At 37.4% G+C, this 7,685-nt stretch overlaps 1 long non-coding RNA gene across 1 annotated transcript; it reads left to right on the top strand.

Moving 5' to 3' along the window:
- Positions 1-6,745: 6,745 nt before the first annotated feature.
- Positions 6,746-7,468, top strand: LOC125489649. Its single transcript, XR_007267127.1, has 2 exons — positions 6,746-7,062; positions 7,103-7,468. It is a non-coding gene; the product is annotated as an uncharacterized LOC125489649 (long non-coding RNA).
- Positions 7,469-7,685: the final 217 nt, after the last annotated feature.

Raw genomic sequence — 7,685 nt, 5'->3', positions numbered from 1 at the left:
TGAGTCTATGATTTATATCCATTTTTTTAAAACAATGAATACGATATTTGAACAAAATATTTACGTTTTTATTCAATAATATTGTAATGCTTTGTTAAATGTACAAAAATATTGCAAAAGGCGACATTAAGTTAGTTTTTTTCGTTCAGCAGTAAGTAGGTGTTTTTCTCATTGGAACTTTTTCATTGAGTGTCTATTCTATTCTATTCTATTCTCTGTGGGGGTGTAAGTACCTGCACCTGGCTCTCTCGAATGGAACCGTTGTGCATGTCCCCAAGGTCTAAACTGCCTTCCTAAGCTTGCGGGTTGGTGGGTTCACATATCTAGATGTGCTAGATCTAGATATGCAGGTTTCCTCACGATGTTTTCCTTCACCGTAAGAGCGATGGTATACATTGTACTTAAGTTAAAAGAACTCATTGGTACATGTCAGCGCCGGGATTCGAACCCGCATCTCTGGCGTGAGAAGCGGGCGCTTACCCGACTGAGCTACCACCGCTCTCTTCATTGAGTGTATTATGCTACTCATGTTTTCGGTAGATCTCTCCATCAAATGCACAATTTACGACCATGACTGCGGAAAACAAGGAGCTAGGCCTGTAAAACAAACGCTATACTGACGTGGCAAGTCATAAAATTCACTTCTTTACAGCCTGAAGTGTCTAGCGCGGAATTAGGAAAATACTACCTGCATATGCACAGAAGAATCAGGAATTAAAGGCCGTTTTTAACCGACTTCAAAAAAAGGAGGAGGTTCTCAATTCGTCGGGATCTTTATTTTATGTATGTTCACCGATTACACCGCCGTTTATGAACCGATTTTGAAAATTATTTTTTTGTTGTATTGGGTTAAACTCCCAGGTGGTCCCATTTTTTTCAGAATTTTATCTCACCCCCAAGGGTGGGTAAAGGGGTAAAAACAGGGTATGAATTTCCATTTTGGGCACATATTAACCGATTCTAATGAAATTAAGAACGTAAATATAGTTCTTATAACAAAAAAATATGATGGTGACCTTGAGCTGATCTGATGATGGAAACGGAAGGCAGTCAGGGGAACTCCTCAACGGTATATAGCAACCACTTCGTGTTTAGGCTTGAATGATTCGTATTGATTAGTAGGACTTTTTGGTATCAGGATAGTAGGTTTTTAGGTATGTGACAGTACAAATATACCTAAGCAGGAACTGTTCTTTTTTGATGTTGGTGCGGTGACAAAGTAATCTGAAAAAATATGGCACCAACTTCAAAAAAGAACAGTTCCTGCTTAGGTATATTTGTACTGTCACATACGAGTAGAATTTGTGTAAACCTTAAATTATTTCTTACATTTTAGTGGTTTTTTGAAGTCGGTTTTTTATTATAAAATTTGTTTTTTTTACTTGTCATAAAAGCTACACAAACTTAGTTGTTTTTTAATCAAAACAGGTTAAAAACAACTTAAAGAAAATAAAATTGTTTCATTATTGGAATATTTAAATCCTATATATAGCTTAATTTTTGAGCTTACGTGATGTTTATATCCATAATATTTTATCTAATTCCTAAGGATTTTCTGTCTACATGACTGTATATACTTCTATAGGTATCTATATATGTACAGATAGAAACATGGAACTTTCGATTCTGCGAGCGTCTTTTGTTTAACTTGAGTCTGGGTGAAATAATGAGAGGCCTATTGTGCTCTAAGGGTCGGGTTAGGTGAAGACTTGTTGGGACTTAAGTAAAATTTTTATAGGCAATATAAACATTGCCTTATGTAAATTTTCACCAAACGTTTAATGTATTTAGCCGCCTGTTAAAACTATATCATTTGTCACAAATGTATGAAATTTGGTTTGTAGGCAGCTGACATCAACATAGGCTACTTTTTGTCTCGGAATTTCCACAGGAATTATTTTGAAGTGAAGCGAGTCTTACAGGTAACAGTTAATCTTCAATATTCCTAATATATTTTTATATTTTTTAATGTACCTACCTAGATGGTAGTTATTTCATGGTCCAAACGAGGACCAACCCACAGGGCCGGTCCCCAGTTCTGAGTTCCAGTCATTATTCAGGTCGGTTGGGCAAATTTGGGACGTTTCAAGTTTTTAGTTCGCAAACCTTACGGCACTTGCGTCCACAATTATATACTGCCGAGTTGCTATTGTAAGATAGTTAGTGAGCGGAAGTTTGAGAACTATTGTTCTGGGGTCTGCAACCTCTGTTGAGGTCCGTATTCTGAGAACTGCACCATAAGAGCACATTCTATGAACAACGACAACTGCATCGAACTGCACACAATAAAAAAATCGACATTTAAAAAATAAAGGTACAAATTGACGGCGAATGATATGCAGCGGACGATATACAGGGTGTTGCAAAAAGGGTATACTAAGCCGAAACCTACATGTGCAGCATTTTAAAACATAGAATTGTTGGTCACGTGAACTATTACTCTACCTATGTAGAAAATGTATTTATTTCGCGAATTTTGAAATTCTGATTTCAGATTCGGGCTTAGATATAATATGCTGCAGATGCTGGTTTCGGCATAGTATACCGTTTTGCAACACCCTGTATGATAGCAACGTAACTCGAAACGGTAATTTGTATTTTTCTATGTACGGCATCTAGTGATGCTCGATGACAGCGTCGTATTGCAGCATCGTTTTTTAATTTGGAAATCCCCATTGAAACTGGTATACTATCAACTACACTCCTATCACATATTCATTCAAATCCCAATCGCCCATCAAACCTTTGTACAAACTTTAGAAATGAATCTCTCAGAGAGCAAAGCAAGCGTATCGTCTTGTTCGAATCACTATTCATAACCAATAGCCTGTGTAAAGGGAGCCGAATGCTTGCTTTGCCTCGCATTATACGTCCGTTCCGATAGACGCCGAGTGTTATGCCTCGACTACAAATGCACTGAATAATCGGACTGTATGTTAACTAACTGGCGGTGGATATGTTGGGAATCCGTACTGCGTCGTCGTTTGTCTATCGTCACCAGTGGAGTGGTTAGTGACCCTGACTGCTGTGCTGAAGGACCCGGGTTTGATCCCCGTCGGGGCAGATTACTTTTCACGAGTCGGTTGGGTGTTAATATGTATTATATTATGACGTATGTGTTGTAAGTATTTATGTGTACGTGTAGGTTATATATTATGAATTTTTAAAGCATTACAACGATAAGAGTATTAATATACATTGGTTCATAATTATTAATTACGTAGAAACTCTATAAACTAAGAAATCAAAGTAGGTACGCACTAAAAGCGAGATGCTTAGTTTAGTTAATCAAGGCCTAACTTGAATACAATGCTGACAAGTTGCTCTTGACAATAGGATATCCTCCCGGATATTATAACACTACGCTGTCCACACAAGCAAGATCTGTGGCCAATTTTGAACCCTACATACATCTTGTTAAGACTCATTTGCAGGGTAATTGTTCTGGTCAGTGGCCTGAATTGACCTAGTTGTTTGATTTAAGCCTTTATGCCTGTTGAGAGAAGGGTCTCTGACGCTAATGCGGTAGCATTGTAGTGTGAACAGGTGTATTTTGCCGTAAGCTTCGTAGCAACGTGAAATGTAGGGCTTGCTAGTATTAGAGGTAAACTCTAACAAAGATTTTGGTGGGTAGAAATTGAGCTCCTAGGTCAAATATTATATTGCAGTGTTGGATGGGTAACTCATTATTTCAGCACAGGTACATGTAGGTTTTATGATAGGAAAGGAGCTTTCTCGTTTGATGTATCAACTGTCTCTTATTATGTCAACGTCTGATGTACCCTAGTTAGGGCGGATTCGACCAACGTCGAGTAACTCACTACTCACGAGTAAAGTACCAGTTACTCGCGAGTAAGCAGATTTTGCATTCTACCAAACCTGAAACCAAGATAACTAGCTTATCTCAAGAATAAAATGTTATACCGCCAAAATTGACCGTGTAACGAGCTTATCCGAGAGTAATTTTGTAATGGCGGCAGCACATCAGCTGATTAGAAAACCGTCATAATGACATATAAACACATCTGTCAAAACATAAACAAAAGTACGTTAAAAGGCAAAGTCTCAGAATAACAACAGCGAATAAAATATTAAAACATAAACAATTTCATACTTTTATAATCCATTCAAACTAAGTTGGCATGTCATTTCTATTGCATGCTTTGAAACGCAGCTATTTTTATTTTAGTTGCATTACAGTTTCGTTCCTCGTTCATTCAATTTAATCATGGAATAACTTGGTAGAATGCAAATGTACTTATCCTAGATATTTACTCGCGTATAATTTTAATTCCGGTATAGTTATTCTCGTGTAACGTGATGTTTGGACGAATTCACCCTTAGTGTGATTATTGAGTAAGTTATTTATTTTACTTATTGTTATAATATGAGAACTAGGGGACATGTATAATTGCTAATAAGCTCCAGGGAGCCAGCACTTAATTTTAACAAATTCCAGAACAGAATGGATAATTTTTAAAACTAACGAGTCTTGACTAATAAATTCATACTGTGGTATATATTTATTTAGGACACTTTCAACTACACGGCGCTTCAGTTTCAACTCTTTGTGACATAATATAAACACGTGTACTATAATGTTGCAAGTATAAGTAACAATGAAATTAAATCTATGAATGGACAACATTTCATTTTCTTTACCCTATATTTTTATTAGCTATTCGGAAAGGACAAAAAAATTAGAGGACCCGTATTTTTTTAATTTGTATATACATTAATTTTTGCATGTTATTTTTAACTTTAAAGTTAATTATTTTAAAATCGGAAGTGACGTCACATATTAGGCTCAATTTTTATTTTTGTCTATTGCCATAGTCTCGAAAAAAAACACAAATGACACTGACAAGTGACATTTAAACTTTGTTTACATGCCAACCACTAAAGTACTTATCATGTAAAAAAATAAGCAGAAGCATTTTTCAGAAGCATTTTTTCGGCTGTGTAGGCGGTGGCAATCTCTGGGACATATTATATAGCGGTCATCTCTTAATAAGTACTAACCATTTTATCTGATAAATAAAAAAAATAGTCAGAAAGTGTCAGAACAGAATTTATGAAAATGACCCAAATAAACAACAACGTCACGATAAAACGTCAACGTCAATCATAAATGAAAGTGACAGTTATTTTGTTTTTAAATCTGTAGGCTTTGATCATCAAAATGCATCGCACCTGATGCATGACGTCATCAGCACTTTTTTACTATTTTATGATTTTCTCGAAAATGATACATCCAAAAAATACAAAAACATTTTTTTTGTGGCCTTTAGAGCTAAATCTCGAAATGGTTTTCGATTTATAGCAGCTTTAGTTTTTTGAAATGTTGTCCATTCAGGGTGACACTGTAATTGGGTAATATCGGAGATATTTTAATAAAGGCCTCTATAAACGATTTATTAGAAACTAACCGTACCTCACGTCTTTATGTAAATGTTAGCCCGAAATCTGCCGAAATATCAGCATTTTCGGTCTCGAAACACCTAAAGGTAGAATTTATCTGGAAAATCTATGGTAGATTCGTCGACCTAACCAAGCGTAGTTCCCAGGTGAATTACTGGGTCTTTTATACAGGGAAATAATATAATAATACGATGCTCTATCTTGACTTCTTTATAGTGTTTTAATAAAAAATAAATAAATTTACGGTGAGCAATTAGAATAAAGTGAACTAAGCGTTCGTAGTCCAGCTAGCTTCAGTGATCGTAACTGAAATAAATGAACAATTAAAAACAAATAAAATTCTACGAATAAAAGTTTTGTAAAAAAGTATCAAATAGGTATTCTGTATCAAACGTAAGCCATTTGAACCGTCAACAGTCACTCTTAACCAAAAACAAATGACATTCAACGACCACTCGAATTTCCAATTCAAAAACAGAGCGCCCTGGCTGAAAACCGCCCAGCAAAAGAAAAAAATGCGTGGAAAGTCTTTCGAAATATAAATGGGTGGTACAGCCAAAACATAAAATCGTAGTTCCGCTATGCATTCAAATGATTTATTCAGCATCGCCGGAATACTAGAACGTTTCACATGCAAATGTACAGCTCCGCCTAAACCGTTTGAGGCGGCTCGTCTCAAAGAATATTTTGACGCCCGATTTCGTGTTTTTTTTTTCTTTAGGCTTGTCTTAGAATGTCTGGTTATTATACAATTTCTTGGGATGAAGATCAGGATCAGGATCCGTGACTTCACACTAGATACAAATATTCAATAGAATAAAGAAGACATAGCCTTATAATTATCTTTTATAATTCTAATTATGCCTATTGTTACTCTACAATTTCATCTAAATCCGTTACTTTTGTGTGTGTCTTCTACAGTAACGTGTCGATCTGTGACAATCTAGACTGGACTAGCGTTTACAAACACGGTTATTAAAATTGTATACTTATTCTATTATAAGATGCGCCAGACCTATATTAGGTACAGTAGATACCACACTCGAGTATCATACGCACACACACTGATGAACGAATAAAATTGTGTAGTGGTTAGTCAAATCAGGAGACTTTTAAGTAGAAAGAAAGAAAGATATTTGAACTCGGGTCTTGGGTGTTAATATCTATAAATATAATATGTATCTATGTTGTTTAGATAATATAATATATCAGTGGTCAAACACCCATATTCCAGGTTCTGCCTAGTTTGGGGTCAGATGGCCATGTGTGAGATGGTGTAACGTTATTTATTTCTTCAAAATAAATAACTTACATATTTATTAGTAAATAATCTTCATAATTTATTAATTTTAAGTATCGACTTTATCGATAACTTAATCTTCGCGTCGATAATTCTTCAAATTATCGACGCGTTCCCATCCCTAGCCAGCGAAGCGGTCTTTTGTTCATGTCCCCACTATCGCGGCAGCCCCACTCAGTGACCACTGGCTCTCGATCATTCGGCCACGGGCTACGGCATCGACTGCGCGTGACCCTACCTCACGGCAGTCCTCTAGGTGCCTAGCCCGCTCTAAAGTGTCGAATGACCTAGACTTTACCAGTGGTACCTTGTGCGTGTCTTCCCCAATATCGGGGTCCAAGGTCCACGCTACTACTCCAAGGTCCACGCTACTACTCCAAGGTCCACGCTACTACTCCAAGGTCCACGCTTACGTCCACGGTACGGTTTACCGACTACACGGATCTGCTACGTGGCTTCTACGGCTCGCCCTCTCCGTGCTGGTTCGGCAACCCCCTACCTCCGTGTTGCTGTCCACGCCGCGCAGTCGAGCTACACGCCACGCGCACGCAACGGCCACGTGACCTGCCTGCCTACCTACCTGGCCACTGGAGAAGAGGACTTCCACGCCGGTCGCGTTATCGGGATTCCACGCCGATACTCTTCGACTCAGGGGAGTCCCTATCCGTACCAACTGAAAACTGACTGATCGTGTAGTGTAGGCCTAACCCACACTTGACCTCTTAAATAAATTTGTGTCAAGCTAAACCCTGGCTTTCTCATTTCTACTCTCCTCTTAGCTAGCCATTTTCATAAGCGCGACAATGGGGACATTTCACACATATTATTATTATACAGAATTTTGCAAAAAGGGTATACTAAGCCGAAACCAGCATGTGCAGCATGTTATATCTAAGCCCGAAACTGAAATCAGAATTTCAAAATTCTTTTTTTTTTTTTCATTTTCCATAGAAACTTAGTTGGT

Source organism: Plutella xylostella, chromosome 15 (assembly GCF_932276165.1).
Source record: "Plutella xylostella chromosome 15, ilPluXylo3.1, whole genome shotgun sequence".
Classification (NCBI taxonomy): Eukaryota; Metazoa; Arthropoda; class Insecta; order Lepidoptera; family Plutellidae; genus Plutella; species Plutella xylostella.
Note: the sequence above shows the minus strand (reverse complement) of the source record. Positions and strands in the feature narration are given on the sequence as shown.